Source organism: Astatotilapia calliptera, chromosome 3, assembly GCF_964374335.1.
Source record: "Astatotilapia calliptera chromosome 3, fAstCal68.1, whole genome shotgun sequence".
Classification (NCBI taxonomy): domain Eukaryota; kingdom Metazoa; phylum Chordata; class Actinopteri; order Cichliformes; family Cichlidae; genus Astatotilapia; species Astatotilapia calliptera.
In genome coordinates, this window is record NC_137424.1 from 17,482,750 (window position 1) to 17,506,153 (window position 23,404).

At 40.3% G+C, this 23,404-nt stretch overlaps 1 protein-coding gene across 1 annotated transcript in view; it reads right to left on the reverse strand.

The window, feature by feature from the left end:
* The window catches only part of LOC145426160 (ribonuclease inhibitor-like), a 195,015-nt gene that overhangs the window by 145,044 nt on the left and 26,567 nt on the right, over positions 1–23,404 (reverse strand). The window lies entirely within an intron of this gene.

Sequence of the window (23,404 nt, forward strand, 5' to 3'; positions counted from 1 at the left end):
TCAACTTTATTCAACAAAAATTTATAATGTATTTCAATGGGGAGACCCTTCAAATCCTCATTCAACTTACTCATTTTTAAACTCTTACTACTTCCACATACATTGACATAGAGCCACCATTCAAACTTTAAAACGAAGACAAGACATTCAACTATTCAACTTGTATTTATCTTTTCAATATCTATTATACTTTTTCTTCAGTTCCAGTTTAAGTTTCATGATGTTTTTTCACCCGTTTCAGAGTTTATAATGGGTGTGTATGGGACGGAATGTTGGGGCTAGAGTGAGGCAGCTCAACTGCTAGAGTGAGAGGAGCAAAAAAATTAATCTTAAAATCTTTTTTAAAACTGCTGCTGTGTCCACAGCGTTTGCTCTACAGGTATGATTTTACCCTCAAAACGTAGCCATGGCTGTCCTCTTTCATCCAATGTGTTTACTATTGTCCTAGGTGTTACGGTTCTTTCATAAATGTCACCAATGCACAGCCTCCTCCTTCCAACTCTTCCATAGACTCTAATGTTAAAATGGCTCAGAAGGTTCGTTTGAAAATCAGAAGAGCATGGTGTCTTTCCACTGTCACCACGTCCATATAATAAACTCCACAGGCATGAAAACTGAGAATTCGGTAGACTAGAAGCTGCTGTCGCTCACGGTGAAAGAATTTTGTCAATACGACTTGTACTTTTAATTTGGGAACGATTTGTTTCGGCCTGGCTTTTCTGTTCATTTTAAGCAGCAAAAGTGAGGTGCATGTCTGTGTACGTGTGTATGGAGCCATTGGGTGCGGTCACTATAGCAACCAGGCTCACACCTGCCTGCTTAACGAGCTCTGCCTGCCACTGTACCAAGATTCATCTTAAACACTTCTCTTTCAACTGCTGCTGTGTCCACAGTGTTACAGCTATCATTTTACCCTCAAAACGTCGCCATTATTGTTCTCTTTCCAACACCGTATCTTTCAAAGCTCAGGCATTTAAACTTTTTAAACTGTGTGGATCAAAGTGGAGGGATCACATTTGAGTCATTCAGTGATTCAAAGAATATGAACTTTTAATATTCATTCAGATGTTTTCTGACTCTAAATGTTCTTTTCTCATTTCTTAGGGTTTTCTAATTTACATTTAAAACATTTTCAGTTTTTTTCCAACTCCTTCTTCTGTGTAACCTTCAGCTTTTAGCAGTTCAGCACCTTTGTTTTCAGGTTAAATTCGTTTGTTTTTTTTTGGTTTTTTTTAATCTCATTCAATATTTTTAACTCAAAATTCAGCAATTAATTCATTTCAGTCCATACATTCAGATTCAAGCATTCACACTGCAGTTTCTTCAGAAAATGCACTTTCTAGTTGTGTGGATGCTTTAAGCATCCACACTATTGAGTTCCTGTTTCTCTTTATTCTTTATTATTATTATTATTATTATTATTCTAGTTGCTTCCGTACACTTTTCGCCGTTTAACTACTTCCACAATTTTCAGCCGATTTTCACCGTTCAAATTTTAAACTATTCTGCTATTTTTGCTCTTTCCTGCTACGATTTTTGCTATTTTTAACTATTATACTTTTTAAAATATTCCACTTTTTTCCTTTAATTTGTCCCATTGAAATGAATGGGAAACTTCTGCAATTCTGCTAAAATTTGCTTGTTTTTGAAACTTAACTACTTCCTCATATTTTCACCTAGAACAACCATTCAAATTTTAAAATGTTCACAAATTATTGGGCTATTCAGGTATGATTCAGCTTTTTCAAATCTTCTACTGTTTTACTTTTATGCCTCTTAAAGTTTTGAGTTGCAAAATTGTGATTTTTCACAAAATACATGCGTTGTTATGGTTGCTATGCTCTTGGCTTCCAGTGTGTCACTGAAGGTTTTGCAGTCTTCTCTTCATGTCCGAACAACTGTTTGCTACTTGCTCAATTTTCACTCAACTTCCACAAATTATACATCAAAACGTAGGTATTTTTGCTGGCTTTCAGAAAATGTCATTATCATTGTTGTGGGATTTATAGAATTTTTGCAAATCTCCTCAGACCAACACAAGGTCTCAAAACTCTCCATATAAAGTCAATGGAGAGCTTGTTCAAAATCATCGCTGCATTTCTGTAATGAGAGGCATATTCGAATCGTCATATCTCCTTAACGAAGCGACTTTAAGACATGAGGCTTGTCCCCGAATATCTTCAGACACCCCTGACGCTCACAATTCAAGAATTTCTTTCTCACCTATTACCGTTCTGAAATGAGTTGGACTTGTTTGAGGGTAGGAAATTCGTCCTTCGCTCAGATTTCTTCAGATTTCAAACTGTGGAAATGAACCACTTTTTTCTCTCGTCATAACTTTTTGTTGGATTTCCACAGAGACCTGAAAATTTCCATGATTGTTCACCAAAGCCTGCTGTCTCTTACGGTGAAAGAATGATATCGATACTCCAAATAGATTTCGAGTTAGAAAGCGTTGTTTGAGGGCAAGTCAAGGCAGTTTTTGCTTCGCTCTACTCAGTTATGGTGCATTACAAGTCAAATATCTTTAATAATTCATATTTTAATGATAAATTGTAAACACTGGAAGATTCCCCCATCTCTTCTGAACAAAACGGTGTAAGAATGACCGCTCTAGCCCCTACGGTTTGGAAATTATGGTCATTTGTTTGAGGGGAGTCCTCACTATGAGAAATAGGCTGCAATAATCCTGTGCCTCTCTGTGCTGCGTGTGTAAAAAGAGGCACATGTTTTGGCGGGAAAAAGTACACAGGCTCTCTGATTGGTGGATTCAAATTCAGCAGCTCCCAGGCTGACCTAGAAACTTACTTCTCTCTCCCTGTGCATTTTTTTGCTGATTTTTTCATTTAACAAGTATATTTGAGGGACCCTCAGCATGTTCAGCATTTTTTCAGCTGTCCATTTTGCTTTTCCAATTTTTCTGTTTAACTTATTACTATTGTGCTAAATAATACTATTTCTGCTATTTTATAAGATTTGTGCCTAATATAGTATTTCTGCTAAATTACAATATTTCTGCTTTTTATACTATTTGTGCTAAAACATAGTATTTCTACTAAATGTAGTATTTATGCTTAATCATACTATTTCTGCTTTTTATGGGATTTGTGCCTAATATAGTATTTCTGCTTTTTATAGGATTTTTGCTCAAACATAGTATTTCTACTAAATGTAGTGTTTATGCTTAATCATCCTATTTCTGCTTTTTATAGGATTTGTGCTTAATATAGTATTTCTGCTAAATTATAGTATTTCTGCTTTTTATAGTATTTGTGCTAAAACATAGTATTTCTACTAAATGTAGTATTTATGCTTAATCATAGTATTTCTATATATTTCTGCCAGGTCCCCAGGCAGCCAATCCTCTGTGAGGACTGAGAAATTCAAATTTTCAAATCAGGGCCTGCACGGCTTCCCAGCCAATCATATATGTGTCCTGAGGCATTCAAATTTGCATATTGGGGCCTTCATGGCTTCTAAGCCAGCCAATCATATCTGAGGGCTGAGGAATTCAAATCCACAAATCAGGGCCTGCACGGCTTCCCAGCCAGCCAATCATATATGTGGTCTCAGGCATTCATATTTGCATATTGGGGAATTCGTGGCTTCTAAGTCAACAAGTCATCCATGTCATATATCTCTAAAAATTCACATTTTAATGATAAATTGTTAACACTGGAAGATTCCCCCATCTCTTCTGAACAAAACAGTGTAAGAATGACCGCTCTAGCCCCTACGGTTAGGAAATTATGGTCATTTGTTTGAGGGGAGTCCTCACTATGAGAAATAGGCTGCAATAATCCTGTGCCTCTCTGTGCTGCTGCGTGTGTAAAAAGATGCACCTGTTTTGGCGGGAAAACGTAAACAGCCACTCTGATTGGTGGATTTAAATTCGGCAGCTCTCTCCCTCTGTGTCTGTCTGTGTGTGTGTGTGTGTGTGTGTGTGTGTGTGTGTGTGTGTGTTTAGTGGGAGAGAGAGGACCCTGCCCTTATTTGGCAGCATGTCATTGTAGGATTTAAATTGAATATAGTTAGACTGGTTGACTGGATTAGAGCCTGTGTTTGTGTGTCCCCCTGTGCATTTGTGTTTCAATAAGTTATTACTATTCTGCTAAATCATAGTATTTCTGCTTTTCATAGGATTTATGCCTAATATAGTATTTCTGCTAAATTAAAGTATTTCTGCTTTTTATAGGATTTGTGCCTAACATAGTATTTCTGCTAAATTATAGTATTTCTGCTTTTTATAGGATTTGTGCTTAACATAGTATTTCTGCTAAATTATAGTATTTCTGCTTTTTATACTATTTGTTCTAAATTATAGTATTTCTGCTTTTTATAGGATTTGTGCTTAATATAGTATTTCTGCTAAATTATAGTTTTTCTTCTTTTTATAATATTTGTGCTAAAACATAGTATTTCTACTAAATGTAGTATTTATGCTTAATCATAGTATTTCTATATATTTCTGCCAGGTCCCCAGGCAGCCAATCCTCTGTGAGGACTGAGACATTCAAATTTTCAAATCAGGGCCTGCACAGTTTCCCAGCCAATCAAATAAGTGTCCTGAGGCATTCAAATTTGCATATTGGGGCCTTCGTGGCTTCTAAGCCAGCCAATCATATCTGAGGGCTGAAGAATTCAAATCCACAAATCAGGGCCTGCACGGCTTCCCAGCCAGCCAATCACATATGTGGTCTCAGGCATTCAAATTTGCATATTGGGGAATTCGTGGCTTCTAAGTCAACAAGTCATCCATGTCATATATCTCTAAAAATTCATATTTTAATGATAAATTGTCAACACTTGAAGATTCCCCCATCTCTTCTGAACAAAACGGTGTAAGAATGACCGTTCTAGCTCCTACGGTTAGGAAATTATGGTCATTTGTTTGAGGGGAGTCGTCATTATGAGAAATAGACTGCAATGATCCTGTGTCTCTCTGTGCTGCGTGTGTAAAAAGGATGCACCTGTTTTGGTGGGGAAAAGTGCACAGCCTCTCTGATTGGTGGATTCAAATTCACCAGCTCCCAGGCTGACCTAGAAACTTACTTCTCTCTCCCTGTGTGTGTGTGTGTGTGTGTGTGTGTGTGTGTGTGTGTGTGTGTGTGTGTGTGTGTGTGTGTGTGTGACAGAGAGAGAGAGAGAGAGAGAGAGAGAGAGAGAGAGAGAGAGAGAGGCTTTTAATGGGATGATCTCATTCTAAGATTTAAATTCAATATATTTAGACTGGTTGACTGAATTGGATCTTGTGTGTGGGTCTCTCTGTGCATGTGTGTTTGCTCATGTGTACATATTTGTGATTATGTGGCTGTAATAAATTTTTTTGCAGATTTTTGTCATTTAACAAGTATATTTGAGGGACCCTCAGCATGTTCAGCATTTTTTCAGCTGTCCATTTTGCTTTTCCAATTTTTCTGTTTAACTTATTACTATTGTGCTAAATCATACTATTTCTGCTATTTTATAAGATTTGTGCTTAATATACTATTTCTGCTTTTATAGGATTTGTGCTTAATATAGTATTTCTGCTAAATGTAGTATTTATGCTTAATCATACTATTTCTGCTATTTTATAAGATTTGTGCTTAATATACTATTTCTGCTTTTCATAGTATTTGTGCTTAATATAGTATTTCTGCTAAATTTAGTATTTCTGATTAATTATAGTTTTTCTACTAAATCATAGTACAGTATTTCTGCTTTTTATGGGATTTGTGCTAAAACAAAGTATTTCTACTAAATGTAGTATTTGTGCTTAATCATACCATTTCTGCTTTTTATAGGATTTGTGCTTAATATAGTATTTCTGCTAAATTATAGTATTTCTGCCAAATTATAATATTTGTGCTAAAACATAGTCTCAATTTAAAATTACAATATTCATAGTTCATCACAGTGTCTCTGGTAAATCACAATATTTCTGCTCTGTTGTACTATTTTTCTAAATCATAGTGTTTCTGTAATGTTTAAGTATTTTTGGCTAAATATATTCTTTCTGTTATCTTATACTATTTCTCCTAAATTCTTGTATTTTTGAGAAGTTATCATGTTTCTGGTAAGTTACAATATTTCTGCTAAATTCTGCTATGCTATTGTATTTCTGCCAAGTATTATGTTTCCTCTAAGATATTGCAGTTCTGCTAAGTTATTCCATTTTAGCAAACTTCTTTTGCTTCTGCAAAGTTTTTACAATTTCTGCAACTTTTCAGCTTTTTCAGCTACTTTTTGCATACAGCTTCAGCTTTAAGCATCCACACTGCATTTTCGCAGGAAATGCAAATTTTTCTAGTTATATTTTATTCTGTATTCCGTACGTTTTTTGAAAGCCTACTCCTTCAAAACCGTTCAACTTAGAAAAACCATTCAAACATCGTTAGATTCCTATTATTTTGGACAACATTGCTTCTATTTTTCTCATTTTTAACATTTATATTTTTAATTTTATTCAACTTTATTCAACAAAAATTTCCCATGTATTTCAATGGGGAGACCCTTCAAATTCTCATTCAACTTACTCATTTTTAAACTCTTACTACTTCCACATACATTGACATAGAGCCACCATTCAAACTTTAAAACGAAGACAAGACATTCAACTATTCAACTTGTATTTATCTTTTCAATATCTATTATACTTTTTCTTCAGTTCCAGTTTAAGTTTCATGATGTTTTTTCACCCGTTTCAAAATTTATAATGGGTGTGTATGGGACGGAATGTTGGGGCTAGAGTGAGGCAGCTCAACTGCTAGAGTGAGAGGAGCAAAAAAAAAAATCTTAAAATCTTTTTTAAAACTGCTGCTGTGTCCGCAGCGTTTGCTCTACAGGTATGATTTTACCCTCAAAACGTAGCCATGGCTGTCCTCTTTCATCCAATGTGTTTACCATTGTACTAGGTGTTATGGTTCTTTCATAAATGTCACCAATGCACAGCCTCCTCCCTCCAACTCTTCCATAGACTCTAATGTTAAAATGGCTCAGAAGGTTCGTTTGAAAATCAGAAGAGCATGGTGTCTTTCCACTGTCACCACGTCCATATAATAAACTCCACAGACATGAAAACTGAGAATTTGGTAGACTAGACATTGCTGTCGCTCACAGTGAAAGAATTTTGTCAATACGACTTTTACTTTTCATTTGGGAACGATTTGTTTCGGCCTGACTTTTCTGTTCATTTTAAGCAGCAAAAGTGAGGTGCATGTCTGTGTCCGTGTGTATGGAGCCATATGGTGCGGTCACTATAGCAACCAGGCTCACACCTGCCTGCTTAACGAGCTCTGCCTGCCACTGTACCAAGATTCATCTTAAGCACTTCTCTTTCAACTGCTGCTGTGTCCACAGTGTTACAGCCATCATTTTACCCTCAAATTGTCGCCATTATTGTTCTCTTTCCAACACCGTATCTTTCAAAGCTCAGGCATTTAAACTTTTTAAACTGTGTGGATCAAAGTGGAGGGATCACATTTTAGTCATTCAGTGATTCAAAGAATATGACCTTTTAATATTCATTCAGATGTTTTCTGACTCTAAATGTTCTTTTCTCATTTCTTAGGGTTTTCTAATTTACATTTAAAACATTTTCAGTTTTTTTCCAACTCCTCCTTCTGTGTAACCTTCAGCTTTTAGCAGTTCAGCACCTTTGTTTTCAGGTTAAATTCGTTTTTTTTGTTGTTTTTTTTTTAATCTCATTCAATATTTTTAACTCAAAATTCAGCAATTAATTCATTTCAGTGCATACATTCAGATTCAAGCATTCACACTGCAGTTTCTTCAGAAAATGCACTTTCTAGTTCCAGTCTATCTTGCAAATACATGTTTGCGTTGCAATGTCATGCACAACACACACAACTATTAGAGCCTTAAGATCAAACCTGCGTCATTCTTTTGGTCCACTGCAGTGTAGCAGTCAAACAAGGAGAAGTGAAGTGGCCCCAAATGGCCAGGATAGAGATCAGAGGGTTAATGCGTAAAATGCATAAAAATATTATTGATTACAGGATAATACATTAATGTTAATATCAACAATAAGCTTTTTACTCTGAAGTTACAAGTATAAACAATGCTGTTACATTTACACTTACATTTTTTACTATAAGTATGGAAACAAGTGAACAGCATTTTATAATAAGTTTAACTGGAATTCTGTACACTGAAAAACAAACAACAGATAAAAAACACAAACAAACAGCCAGTGCCTTCATCTGTCCATTAAATGTCAAACATCGCTTTGACCTGTAGTCTCTGCTCGTCAGCACATGCTTTTAAAAAGAGCTCCATGTCCTCTGCAAACTGAAAAACAAAGAGGAAGAAGTCCCTCTACACAAAAACACTGCAGATGACAGGCCAGGCAAACATCTATTGACCTGTTTGAATGCCTCCTCATCATGTGAGCCTTGAAGTTTTTTTGTAAGAAGACTAAGACCACAGTGAGGACGTTTCATTTTCATGGACTTTCCACAAGCCCCAGTTTCATTTAGCACAGAGGGTGGAGCACATGAATGTTCTACCCAAGATTCAGGAAATGGTTTAGATGCTGGAGACGAGACATGGAGAGGGAGACGAGGCTCCACGGAGAGTTCAGTGGGGAGCAGTCCTGAATGCTGACATGACAATAATTGCCTTGCCATATCCCCACGCTGTATGACTGTCGTGTTACAGAAGGGCAGTGAAAGTGCACCGGCACATCATTTTGTCTGTAAGAGAGAAAAAAAGAAAAAACATGTAATTTAAATGTAGTTGTATAGAATGCAGTCAGTTTATCTAACAATCAGATTGTACATATTAACAAAAATATCCAAGCCGTCCTCAATAATGAAAGCAAAATGGTGTGGATCACAAGAGCTGTCAGGAAATGTGGTGAACAGGAAAAATATTTAATGAAAACACTTTTTTCTCTCGCTGATGAATGAACTGAACTGTACAATGTGAAAAATAACTTTTAAGTCAACAAAGACCTGCAGAGGTGCTGAAAAGAAGTGCATATTTATGACTTTAACTATGAGGTATATTTAATACCAACATACCTTTGAAAGGCAAAGCACTTTGAATGTGTCCATTTATATGCTGCTCAATCTTTGCCCTGACAGCAGGGCTGAGAGTGGGGCACAGAGGGCAGTGAAACAGCCAACACGTGGTGCATTCCTGCAACTCTGGCCTGGAGGCAGAACTCCAAATTGATATTTGCATCTAAAACAGAGAGAAAAACAGATAAACACCATATACACATTTAAGTTCAGGTTTTAGCAGAAATAACACGTTACAGTTAGCATGTAAGAGATTTGGGAGAAAATTCTTTACAAAAACATAATTTACAAGACACTTTTATTTGTGACATACGTATCTATTGACATATAAAAGACAATTGAACAAAGGCTAACTAACATCTGGGCAATAAAACAGAATAAATAGAGAATATTAGTATTTATACATATATAAAACTCTCTGTGACGACCTTTACAATGTTTTTGCAGGTGGAATGAGAGACATGAATAAAGTGCAATATGCAGTAAATGGAACAATGTGCATTGATGTTACAGATCGTGAAAAGTAGTGAAGTGAATTTGTTCATAACAAGCAAAAATCAAATACGTTTGAAACTGACCACTAAATGCTAACCAGAGGTGTCAAAAGTGCACATTCTTACTAAAGTTTAGATGCCTCGGGGGTCTGACCGTTGTTGTAGCGCTAACAAAGTGCCAACGTAATCAGTGTAAGCAAACTAGATGATTCCTACAATTATATAATTATTAACGGCAAATTTAGACATGAAAGACTCTGTAACAACCTTTACGATCCACTTGCAAGGTTTCCACAGTCGATGGCTGTATCCCAATTCAGGGTCTGCAGCCTTAAAGTTCGCAGCCTCAACGGTCCATGAACTCTGAACATCTGAACTCTGAAGCATGAACTCTGTGTCAAAGATTCAAGTTGCAGTTATTTATATTTCCTATCACCTTAAATCTTCACTCAAAGACACTCAAGTATCTGTGACAGTGTGTATATAGATGTATCATATATAAGAGAGAAATATTGTTATTTTAATATGTTGGTATTACTAAATGTGGCTCAGTGCTTACATATATGTGTAAAAAGCAAATGTACGAGCTGTGATAACTGTGTCTGATAGAATGAAGAGTAGACTGATAAATGAAATATTCCTTTATTGGGTGAGAAAATCAGACCATGTCATAACTGCTTTAAGTCATACAGAATAGACATCAGAGCCTTAAACAGGCTGACTTCTGCTAAATGGGTCAAACTGGGCAGAAAGTCTACAAACACATAACATCCTTATAGAATATGATGTAACACTATAGATCAACTTAGCTCAGAATATATAAAGCAAATAAACAATCACAGCAATATGATGCAACAAACACAGCAGTGCTACTGATCCAAAATACTCAAAGCTTCATAGAACTGAAACAAACATTTATTTTTAGCTCCATTCTGCTGCGGTTTCTGAACATTAAACTTGTTGCTGCCTTTCATAGTGTGTAACTTGAAGGCCCTGAGTACTTTCTCCCACACTGAAAACACTGGGAGGATCACATTATTTGAACATTACCTAATAAGACTGATTCAGCACAGACAGTTATGTTAAACTTTCCTAGCAGTCCTTCACAAACAGGGAACAGTCTGTCTATTCTCTCCATCTGTCAGCTGCTGCTGGCTCTTCCTCCTCCTCTTCCTCACACACTGCTGAGTTTGTCCTGGTGGATCATCAGGGCTGCAAAGCCTCACAGATGATGTGCAGCAGTGGCTCCCTCAGTCTGTCCTCACTCTGGACACTTGCAGTCGTCACACATGGAAATCAAATGTGTGATAAGGTGCAGGATTCAAACACAAGTGTGACTTATAAACACATGTTCATACTTTTATTCCACAATCAGAGAGAAAGAAACAGAGAGAGAGTGCAGGACCATAGCTGGACTCGCCATCGGTCCCACCGGCATTTGCCCGGTGGGCCGCTGGCGATTTTTTGCTTTTATGGGCCGATCGATTTTTTTTTCTTTTGGAAGGGTATAAATAATGAAAGGTGTTGGATTGGCCAATTGGTCATGATCGACTCTGGGCTGGACCAATTACAGCCGAGGAGGTCGGATGCACCCTCCCCCTTGTTTAGCAATCTCATAGATGAACTAAAGAAAATGGAGAACAAAAAAAGGAAAGAAGGTGCAGAAAAAATTAGGGCCAAAAAGAAACAAGCCCTTCAGGCAGACGCTGCCAAATGTGTAAAAATAACTGAATTGTTTGGCGGTAGCTGTGGCATAGCTTCCACAGATTTAGCAACATCAGCAAGTGGTGGAGGCCAGCAGGTGGATAAGGGAAAGGGGAGGCAAGAGGAGGAGAGACCCGAGGCCGCCACCGGTCATAGTGGCAGAGGAACTGAACTTCAGGTAAGAAGTTATGACCTGCTGTCTATCTGTGTCAGATATAAACCAAGTTTAGTTGTAGTTTGTTTTCGTTGTGCTGACTTTTTACAGTCGCTTAGAATAACTGGTACTAGCTAGCATGACGGAGTTTATATACTGCTGGGCGGGTGCTATGAAGTTACTGATAGTAAATTTTATTTTATGCTTAAGGTTAGTTTCTCAAACTCCTCAAAATCTTAACAAATTGTGCCAATCCTTACATGTTGCACCAGGCTGATTTATCATCAAAAGTGGAGAAGTCTGTGACAGAGGAGACAGAAGAGCAGCAGAGAGAGATGGAGCAAGAGAGAGAAATAAAAGAGCAGGAGATGGAGATGGAGAGATGACTTTATGTCATCCATGAGGGATGCATTTGACATATGTTTCACATATTATAGCCCAACAAGTTACTTATAGCAATTTAAATACCAGCAATCACTTTTTGGCAGACAATCACTTTTTGGCACAACACCGGCTATTTTTTGTGTTTCTTTTTATCGCTCTGTAGCTGAGTTCAATTGAAAGCCTGCATGCGCTAGTACCTCTTGCCACAAGTTCCCAGAATCCTTTGCGGTTTTTACCCCTGAATGACGTCACATTTTTGGTGGGCCGGTCTCTAGTCAAAATGCCCGGGCCGATTTTTTGTCCCAGTTCAGCCCTGTGCAGGACAGACAGACAGGTGACAGTCTCAGGTGTACACACTGCTACACAACAGCACCAGAGAAGGAGGATTTAGTGTTTGTGTTATTACGAGTGCTAAACAAGAAGAGTTCCCAGATGGTGCAGTGGACACATGTGTGACTGCTGTGATTAAAGCATCTTTCTTTCAGCTTAACGAGTGAACCGTCAGCTCGTTCAAACACACGTTAAAGTCCGTTTGGCTCGACACCACCGAACAGAGGCAGCAATATAACATAGCTAACATTAACGGTGCAGTGAATCCTGCTTGTGCCGTGATATTCAGGACTGCAAACCGAGCAGCATCACTGACTTTCAGCTTGTTGTGTTTGTGGATATATGACTGACTTTAATTATCCACAAAATCATCACATTCTCTGTAGGATTAAGGTCGACTATTGAACAGCGTATATTTTAAAGTAAAGGCTTTAAAACCAAGTAAACGCTGAAAGTACAAACATCACTAATGTCACATAACTTTGCCAACATGTGGCCAACAGGAATGTTTTAATGTTCTTCATTATTAAACATCTGCACATAAATAAGTGACATAATATTCAGTACTTACTTCTGAAAGTTTACTCTTCAGCCGCCCCTCTTCCGCCGTTTTCTTTCGGCAAAATTATCCACACCCACCGCCGCGCCGTTCTCTCAGAACTGAAGAAACTTCTTGGAAAAAATGTCTTCAAGAAATTTAAAGCAGTTCAGACGCTTTTCTTTCCCAGCTCCTCAGACTGTCCACCCTGTTAGCTTGGTTAAGCAGCCATGAAGAGTAGAAGGCCAAGTATGAGTTTCAAACAATAAACACATTTATTTTTAAACCCTGCAAATAAACAACATTAACATCAAAAGTTTTACATTTCCTAAATGTATCCCACAATCTGAATATAACACCCACTTCCCCACGTTTGATCCGCTGTGTTAAATATGATTAAGAACAGAATTCAATCATTTGCAAATCCTATAAACCAGTATTTTAAACAAAGTGAGAAAATGAAACATTTAAAGAAAAATATTAGCCCATTTTGAATTTGATGGCAGCATCCTCTCTCCAAAAACTAAAGGCTTTACGATGTTTAGTGCTGGACCATGTTGGTTAATAATAATAATAATGGATACTTTATTGATCCCCATGGGGAAATTACTTGTTTTTCTCTGCATTTGACCCATTCACTCAGTGAAGCAGTGGGCAGCCCACTAAGCAGGCGCCCGGGGAGCAGTGTGTAGGGACGGTACCTTGCTCAGGGGTACCTCAGGGTAGCTGTTCAGGGGAATCGAACCCCCGACCTTCCGATCATGGGGCCACCACTCTACCTACTGAGCTATCCCTGCCCTAGTTAATGTGTAAACTCAACAGTTTCCATTTTAATTAACCTGACCAACATCTAACATAGAACACCTTTGAAGTGGACCTCGCACCCTGTGGATAACTTCAAACACGTCGAGGTCTTCAGAGGCTGAACTTTGACCCAGCATCACAAGGAGCGCCATAAACACTTGTTACGGTTATTAGAAGGAACCCAGCCTTTAGACATCCCCACAACGACATCGTGACCAAGGGTCTGTTGCATGATTTTTAACATGGCTACAATGTGTCGTCTGCTGAGTCATCGTTTAATACAACAACGTACTGAAAGAGAGCATTCAGCATCTGACTGAGCTGGACTAACCTTCCCTTTCAAAAGTGAAAACTGCAACATAAAACTGGAATACAACCAACTTCTAATGAAATGTAACATTTTATAACATGAACACAGATTCCAGGTGAGCTGTGTCTTCCAGGACTGGATTTACCAGAACAGGTATGAGGACGGTGCCTGACGGGCATGTACGAGCTGGAGTGGATCCCAGCAGACACAGGGTGAGGAGACAGACGACCGTTCACGCTCACACTTATTCACCAGTTAACCTAACCCCACTACCTGAATGTGTGTGAACTGTGGGAGGAAGCCAGAGTCCCCTGAGAGGACCCACACAAACACGGGGAGAACATCCAACCTCCACAGAGACTCTCTCTGCACTAAAAGCACAAAATAAAAACCACACCGTCATGTAATTCAAGAAACTGGTCTTAAAAAACAGTTAATCTAATGTGTCCACATGGAGCCCGTGTTAAGGTCCGTACTGGGCTTCAGAACATCAAGTGAACAACGTCAGATGGGACCTGAGTGCGTTGTCTCCTGATAGAAAGTGCTGAGGATCAGAAGGACTCAGGGACAACACGATATCTGTCCAGCAGAGACAGATTATCTGCATTTATTTTTGAAAGCAAAATCAGAATGACTTGATATTGATATGGTAACATCGTGAGGTTGTATACTGTTGAACTAAAGTGAAATTATCCTGTGGAAACAGCAAAATTCTGTTTAAGAACATTTTGAAATCGTCAAAAAAGTAGGCCGTATATGCTCAATTTGAAAGGGCATTTATTTTGGAAGGCATAATCAGAATGACTTGATATTGATATGGTATCACTGTGGGGCTGTATACTGTTGATCTAAGGTGGAATTACCCTGTGGAAACAAGAATTTTTCATTTTAGAGCATTTTGAATCGTTAGAAGATTAAGTCAATTATGGACAATTTCAAAGGGCCATTACTATGAAAGGCAAAATCAGACTGACTTGATATTGATATGGTATCACTGTAAAAAGACTGTGGTTGGAAAGTGTTGATATAAAGTTCAAATAGTATTTGGAAATACGACTTTTGCTTTTAAGAGCATTATTAAGTCATTGAAAGAGTAGTTCAAAAATGAAGATTCACAGGGCTTTTACTTTGAAATCCAAAATAAGATGGCCTTGATAGTGACAGGGCACAATTAGGGTACAAGGCTGTGTCATATAGATCTAACATTAGAGTTTGTAAAAAAAAAAAAGCCTAAATTATATGTTATTATGTTCTTAACATATCTGTTAATTCACTCGAAGTTGGCTTTTATTTTGAAATCCGGTTTCCACATCCATTCCCGTAATACTTTGAATACACAGGGAACGTAAAACAAACTGGAGGCTGGCTTGACTGCAAGTCTCGAATTGGAGGCTGGCTTGACACAAGTAACTTCTCCAAGAACGATGTGATGCTGAGCGCTGTGGTCATGACTTACTGGACTAACTTCGCAAAGACTGGGTAGGCCTCATGTCACAGTAGTGTAAACTGTACACGTTACTGTATGTTCTCTGACAGCCTTCTAGTCATCTTGAATACTTGAATCTGGGTTGCTAGTTTAATTTCCGTGTGGCTTTGAAGAATTGAACATACTGGTTCACCAAAAGCATCCAGATCCCAGAGCAGCCGGTTGGTCTTAGATAGTTTAAAGGTTGCACAGAGAATGGGCCTCCTGTCTGTATTCAGTGTATTGATTCCACATGTTACTTATAATGGAGACTGAATATAACTTTGAACTGAAATGTTTAACCTTTATGCTCCACCAGGGACCCCAACCTGCCCGTCCCTCAGGACACCAAGTTCATTCATACCAAGCCCAACCGCTTCGAGGAGGTCATCTGGACCAAGTTCAACTGGAAGGACAAGCAGTACCTTCACATCGGTTTGAAACCTCGTGTCAGAGACAACTACAGAGCTAACAAAGTGGCCTTTTGGCTGGAATTAGTCCCTCATCGTCACAGCCTGCACGACGTGCTCTTTCCCACCACTACGCGCTCCCCCGCAGGCCGTGACCCCGGCACCATGAGGCCCAGAAACAACGTTCCTCGAACCACTCGTCATCCTTACCCTACCTTCCCATCAGATCCTGAGCCCGAGGGCTCAGAGCGCCCGCCCCAGGACCTCTTTCCCAGACACACCCGCGACTACTCCACCGAACTGAGCGTGACAGTTGCAGTTGGAGCGTCGCTCTTCTTCCTCAACATCCTGGCCTTCGCCGCCCTTTACTACAAGCGTGACAAGCGGCACGAGATGCGCCGGCACCGGCTGTCCCCTCAGCGGGGCGGCCCCGCCAACGACCTGGCTCACAGCCAGGAGGAGGAGATCATGTCCCTGCAGATGAAGGACTGGGAGCACGACGCTCACCACGACATGGAGCCCCTGCGACCCCACGACATCCTGCGGCCCGCCTGCCCTCCCGACTACACCCTGGCGCTGCGCCGCGCCCCCGACAACGTGCCGCTGATGAAGCCAAACACCATCACCGTGATCCCCAGCACCATCACCAGCATGCAGCCTCTTCACGCCTTCAACACATTCCCCTCCACCGGCCACAACAACACCCTGCCCCACCCCCACTCCACCACCAGGGTATAGTAGGGACAGGCCCGACACAGCGCCACCTAGGGACCAGGAACACTGGCTCTGCTTCCGCTCTGGAAGGGAGGCCTCTAGACGTGGGCCTTCGTTCTGTCCTCTTATTCTCTTCTTTCTCCAAAAGCAACTACACCTGCTGCGTCATGTGCTGTGAAACTTGGCAGCTCCCTCCACTGGTGGCATGTGGAGGTGCAACTGAAGTGTCCAGCAGCAGATGAGCAGTTTGGGGTGGGTGACTCAGATCTTTCAAAGATACTGTTTTCAAAGACGGTCTGCTGTTTCCAGGCTCAAGACCTCCAACATTTGTCAAAGGGACGAATGCTCTCTCGCTCCTCGCTGTTTTCTCTTTTTTACGTTGGCGTCATCTCTTTTTCCATCTCCTGTGTGTTATGTGCACATTATGCTTCTCTTTTCTACATCCGTGTTTTATTACTGCTCTCTTCCTCTCATTTGACACGCCTCCCTCCTGCTCTTCTCTAAAAATTCCCGATCTGCTGAGCAGTCTGGAGGCGGGAGGCGTACACTAAACATATAACTATGAAAACACTGATATCTTTCATTCGACCAGCATTTTTAGGTGCCAAGTAAGTACTGCTGTGTTTCATTTCTCATCGAGGGAGAAGAAAAACGAAAGAAAAATAGAGTATCGCTATTTACCGTCAACTAACAGAGTTCTGTCATGTTCTCATGACAAAGTGCCAAACTGGCCTCAGTCGTGATTTTCTTTCTTCCATCTTCTCTCTTTTTGTTGTTTTGTTTGAAGCATTTGTTTAATTGTTGTTTTTTATTGTGTGGAAAGAATTTTTCTGAAAATATAGATATAGAGAAATGATATTATATATAGTTCTATATAAAATGTGTACAAAGGAGAAAGTATATAAAAGGGTTTTCTCAGTGGGGGATCTATGCATGAATTATTTTTAAAGACGCGGGGAAAAGGACACTGTACCTGTCGATGCACGTTTCCCAAAATCTAAACGAGTCATATCGCTCCATGTTTGCTACTTTTGGTTTTTGGTTTTCTCCCGCAGAGTAAGAGCATCGCAGGAGCATCGCAGGAGCATCGCAGGAGCATTGCAGGAGCTCCTGAAGTCAAACGACGCCTCCCAGCACTCATTTATTAAAACGGAGTCGATGCCAAAAGTCTTAAACGTTAGAATCAAAGCAACAGCTGTGAACTCAGTCATGGTGTCATGTGCAGCCTCCGTCTTACTGTCACTACTTTTTCATTTTAGGGTACGTGAGGTAAAGCGTCCGTCGATGTAGCTTGATTGTACAAAATTATTTTTCTACGTTATTAACAAAACAGAGCAGAGACTGATGCTGCTCCTGTCTGACCCCCTTATGTCTGCCACATGTGTATTCTGACTTCATATCATCACTGCTCCCTCCCTCCTCCTCTCTCCATCCTACACCGCCTTTGTTATTTAACACCGACCCCCCCCAAACTGATAATCAGACAAATTCCCAAACAGCTGACTTCACTGTGTCGACACCGTTCCTGACTATTTCTGACCTCAGCTCAGCTCTGCTATTATCCTCACATTAAGGGTTCGTTCACCTGCCTGCAGATGATCTGTGAGCTCGTCGGTTGTAAATTAAACTCTAAGCACACTGAGGGTAACCGGGAGGCGTTCAGGGCCTGCAGTGCAGAGCTGCAACATGAAAAAAAGGGATGGGGGCTCAGATCTCCTGAACAGGGTGGAAACAACACGGTGGGTTTGTGCTGTTTGTGATTCCTGCTCCGTCACTCTGGTGGAGACGACTGCAGCTCAGCAGCACTCCCTGCTGACCCTCTGATGAAGATGTCAACAGTATGTAAACTGAGCTGGGGCCCGTTCTTCGTACGTCGCTTACTACATCCAAGATCAAATGACACATCCAAGATCAAATCATCGCGCTAACCGTGAGCTCGCTAATCCGGTTCCCCGAACACGCCTGCTGTTGACGATTACTACAGCTGGACGCAGTAATGTGACATCACTGGGTGTCGTAAAAGGGGCTACGCATCGATAGTAGAAACATTGATCGGCAACCCGCTGATTGGTCGGCGAAAATGTCGAAGGGGCGCGCTCGGTATTTTCCGGCAGCAGAGCAAGAACTCATGAGTGAGGGATTTCAGGAGTTTCAGAGTTTAATTAAAACGCAAGAGAACACTGCAAAGGCTGCAGAAGCAAGGAGAGAGGGCTGGCAGAAAGTTGCTGACAAATCAAACTCGTAGGTAATTTAATAATAATACTAATAATAATGGATTGGGTTCATATAGCGCTTTCCAAGGCACCCAAAGCGCTTTACGATACCACTATTCATTCACTCCCACATTCACACACTGGTGGAGGCAGCTACGGTTGTAGCCAGGCTGCCATATCGCGCCATCGGCCCCTCTGGCCAACACCAGTAGGCGGTAGGGTAGATCTATCATATGACACTATATTGTCCAATATCATATGGCATTATATTATATTATAATATGTTATATTATATCCCCTTTCACATTAGAGCCACAACAGGACCCACAAGAACATGGGAACAAGTAAAAGTGGAATACAGGAGTATTCTACAGAATGGTAATATTTATCTCTTAGATTGCTTTTCGTCTCTTGGCAAGGTAATACTGGCCTGTAATACTCTGTTAGTTTGTTCATAACAGCAACCAAGAAAAGGGCAGAGGAAAAAAAGACAGGTGGTGGTCCTGCACCCCCTCGTCAACAAGTTGGTTATGTAAATAATACCCTCACGGGAATATCGATATCTCTCAATGAGCACACTGTCGCGCTGAGCTAAAGGATCCTGACTATCCCGTAATATACGCTGAATTCTGAAAACTCTCCTTATCAATCTTGCACCTTCCGCAATGGGTGGCTCGCGTATACGGACAGGACATGGCTGCGACAGACTTCCCAAATCCACCTTCGCTTTTATAGCCGTGGTCTCTCATCTTGATTACACGAAGTAATTTACAATTACTACTCTGAAATATGAATTACATCTTTAATAATCACATACATGTAATAGAATGTTAATAGTACATTTCCCTTTTTTAGGAAATGACCTGTATGTATCTGTGTGACATCAATAAAAGGATCAAGTGCTGCATTATCTTTAGTTACATTGATAATATTTATTTATGGTGAAACAGTGGAAAAATATCGCTGTTGCTTTCGTATAAATGCAGCGGACATACCTGCGTGGCCGCGATCTAATCCTGTTTACATAAAGTAAACCTGCTCCCGAGCAGGTTTACGCTTACGGCTCTGTTGCTATGACAGCAAGTCCCGGATGAGCTTCGGGGAACCGACTGATCCAGGATCACGCGAAATCGTCAACAATCTAATCCGGCTAACCTACTTAGCGAGGTACGAAGAACGGGCCCCAGATGTGCTGCTGTTTGAGCCCACGTGGTAGCGTACGTCCAGTATGGGAGAACTTAGTCACCGGTGCTGTCTTTGCTTGTGCTCTAGCTTTAGCCTGTTTGATTGTTTGTTTTCTATTTTATTACTGCCTAAAAGGGGAGGTGGGGGAAACACATGCCTGACTTCTCCTGTCAGAGGTTTTGTAAGCTCAGTGGAAGGGAAACGTGCACAAAGTAAATCATAAAACAACTGAGTGGGGCTGTGCTGCAGGTGGATCAGTGCTGTGGACAGTAGCTGTGGAAAAGAGACTGGACAAAGACTCTCAGCCTTAAATACAGGACAGAGGATGATCCGATCATCTTTCAGCTAACAGTGTCGAGCAGAAGGACGGCCGGCTGATGCGTCCGTACGAACCCTTTTGTACTCACTCCTGTGTATAAGGAGGTGGCGAGGGGTTGTGTAGTTAACCTCAGTGATAGGTTTGTAGCATAAACCTATTCGTTGGAACGTTAAGGACAATTTAATTACATAGCAAAGCAAGACACGAGTAGGCAAAGTTCTTTATGTTTCCCGTGCACGGGAGAGAACCGGACAAACGCCGTTCCTTCGCTTGACCCCAGTTGCTCTCGTCCGCTCCCCCGTAACACTGCTCTTTTATTGAGGTTACATGAATATACATATGATGTTCATTAACATATGACGTCTACATACAAACAAAGAGTACCTTGCCTGTGCGTGCGTGCGTGTGTGTGTGCGTGCGTGTGTGTGTGTGTGTGTGTGTGGTGGGGGGGGTCAGAGTGTGACCCCATAAAGACTTCCCTAAACCTGCTGGTCTGGAAGTCCAGCAGTTCATCTAAACAAAAGGCACTTAGCCTAAATCAGATATAGATACATTTATCCTAAATGAACAGAGGGAGTGACTTTAAGTCTGATTTCAGACTATGTCAGTATTAGTTAAGCCAAGAGTCGGGCAAAAGCTTTATGACCCGGAAAGTTCTAATTCCCACAACATATTGTTGGATTAGTAAGCAAAACTTTTCTGTGATGAAGATTTTTGGGGTTTGAAGGCCTAATCCGTGGATCGACTTCCTTCGAGGCGTGGACGTCTATCAGCAGAGAATGTACCTTCACCTATCAGCAGAGAATGTCCCTTAGTTTGTAACACAGTCAAATATATTCTCAAGCAATATTCAAGCATGCCATTCAGCGTGTTAGTACGAGCTCGGGAGCAGCTTGGGAGAACAAGAAAACAGAGACTGCTTTAGATTGTTTTCCCAAAGTGACTCAACTTTATTCACAAGTACAACAGTTTATATAGAGGGTAAAATTCATGAGACAGCAGATTTATCAGTTTAAACCAGTACAGACCAAGATAAGGCAGCGTCTTCCTGCCCTTGGGTGAAGAAGCATCCTTTGTGTAGTTTATTAGTTCAGCTACAATTGTGATTATCTCAGCGACATATTTTCAAGGCACAAAACAAAGAGTTCTTACATTAGTGAAATCTGAAACAAACCATTTGGCCTCAACAGGAGTCTCCTAAAAGATTAAGAAACTAATGTAGCTGAGGGAGTGATCTCTGTGGTATTTCAACCTTGTACCAGCCTGTGATTCTCACACATCAATTCTTGGGTCAAAGAGAAAAATAACTAAAACAAAGGGGCCTTATTGAATGACAGAGTTTTCCTGTATGTCACTATAAAACAATATCCAGTAAATGCTACCATGGTACTAAAATACCTAACAGTTCCACTCTTTTATTATTTTTTAAAATAACTCAAATAGAAAGGAAAAATCACAAATGTAATAACATAATATAAAAAGCAAATCATAAAATGTAATAGTTCACAACCTAATGTTCAATATACACATCAGGAACATCATTGGTAACATCTGGCACATCCTCAGGATCAATTTGTGCTAATTGCAAATACATTGAAGTAGCTGTACTAGTAGCTATACGGGTTATCATTGAGCGTACACAGGGTATCATACAACAGGCAATAATCATCAAAAACAAAATAATACATGCTACAACTGTTACAAAGGCTACAATTAGTTCCTTCCATTTTCCAAACGTGTCCTGCATCCACTTGTCTAGCCACTGACCGTGACCTGTATTGGCTCTTAGTTCTATCTGCAATGCTTCAAGTTTATTCATAGCTTGTGTGAATGAACCGTCAGGGGCGGTATTATTGGGAATGAAAGTACAGCAAACATCTTCAAACATAGCACAAACACCTCCTTTCTCAGCTAACAGCATATCTAAGGCCATTCTATTTTGCATGGTCATTAAGGAGGTAGCAGACATCTGTTCTCCTAGGGCTTTAAGGGCCGTATTGGTCAGATTGGTGTGTCTTTGCTGATTGTAATAAACATAATTGATCCAGCCTACATTTTTGTTTACCTGTATCCACGGTAGTATTGAGGCGAACCCTGCTGATATTTCTCCTTGTGCCTTTAATTCATTTGGTATCCCGCGTGGAACTCCTATAGCATCTATGTAAACGTTATGTGAATAAGCGGAGCGTTTCGTCCGTCTGCTGGATACAGGCAGATCCGAGGTTTGTTGTATCAGTAGTTCTTGAGCTAAAGTTACTAGACCGCAGGTACCGGTCCAATTAACAGGTAAGGCTAATCTAAGAGTATTATTGCACATCCAATAAGCATGTGGGATTGGTCTGGTCAGGCGCGAAGCTGTAAAGCCTTTTAATATGCCTCCCCAGTACGAGTCGTTTAGTGTGTTGGGCGAATGCAGGATTGTTGAGTTATCTGAATGCGTACTTATATATGCATATAGATAAAAAAACATATGTCTATATTGTGTCCTGTCAACACTCGCTGCTAGCCATGTTTCGTTACAGCGTGCTCCTGGAGAGTCAGAAAAGAACGTATAGTTTTGTGTGTCATAATTTATGTTTTCAAGTTTTGGTCGGTGTATGCATGTCATCAAGATATTTGGGTGATGGCGCACCTGTGTTGGGGGCGAAAGAGGTTCAGTGCGGTCTTCGGGGCGCTTCATTTGGTTGCAGGGGTGGGTAGAATCATTAATCATGCTAACATCCTTACTAGAGACTTGTCCTGTGTATATGAATAAACAATCTAAAGGACTTAGTTCTACTCGCACCGCTTCAATCAGGGTTACTGTTAAGGGCCCCTTTTTATCATTTTTGAATAGCATCTTTGTTAAGGGAAAACCTGAAATTGGATATCCCACTTCTGACACCAAAATTGAAGGAAACGGTTTCCAGGGCCTAATCCGTGGATCGACTTCCTTCGAGGCGTGGACGTCTATCAGCAGAGAATGTACCTTCACCTATCAGCAGAGAATGTCCCTTAGTCTGTAACACAGTCAAATATATTCTCAAGCAATATTCAAGCATGCCATTCAGCGTGTTAGTACGAGCTCGGGAGCAGCTTGGGAGAACAAGAAAACAGAGACTGCTTTAGATTGTCTTCCCAAAGTGACTCAACTTTATTCACAAGTACACAGCAAATCCAGCATGTCCAAATTAACACTGTCAGATTTGATTTCAACACTATTAAAGTGTCTATATGGGTCCACACCAGAGAGTGTTAATTTAACTCTTTTTGGAGAGTTGGTACGTTAACTCTGATTTAGTGTTAAACACCAAATCTGTCTGGAGTTGATAATTTAACACTTGGTGTTAAGAGTTTATATATTAACTCTCAAAGAGT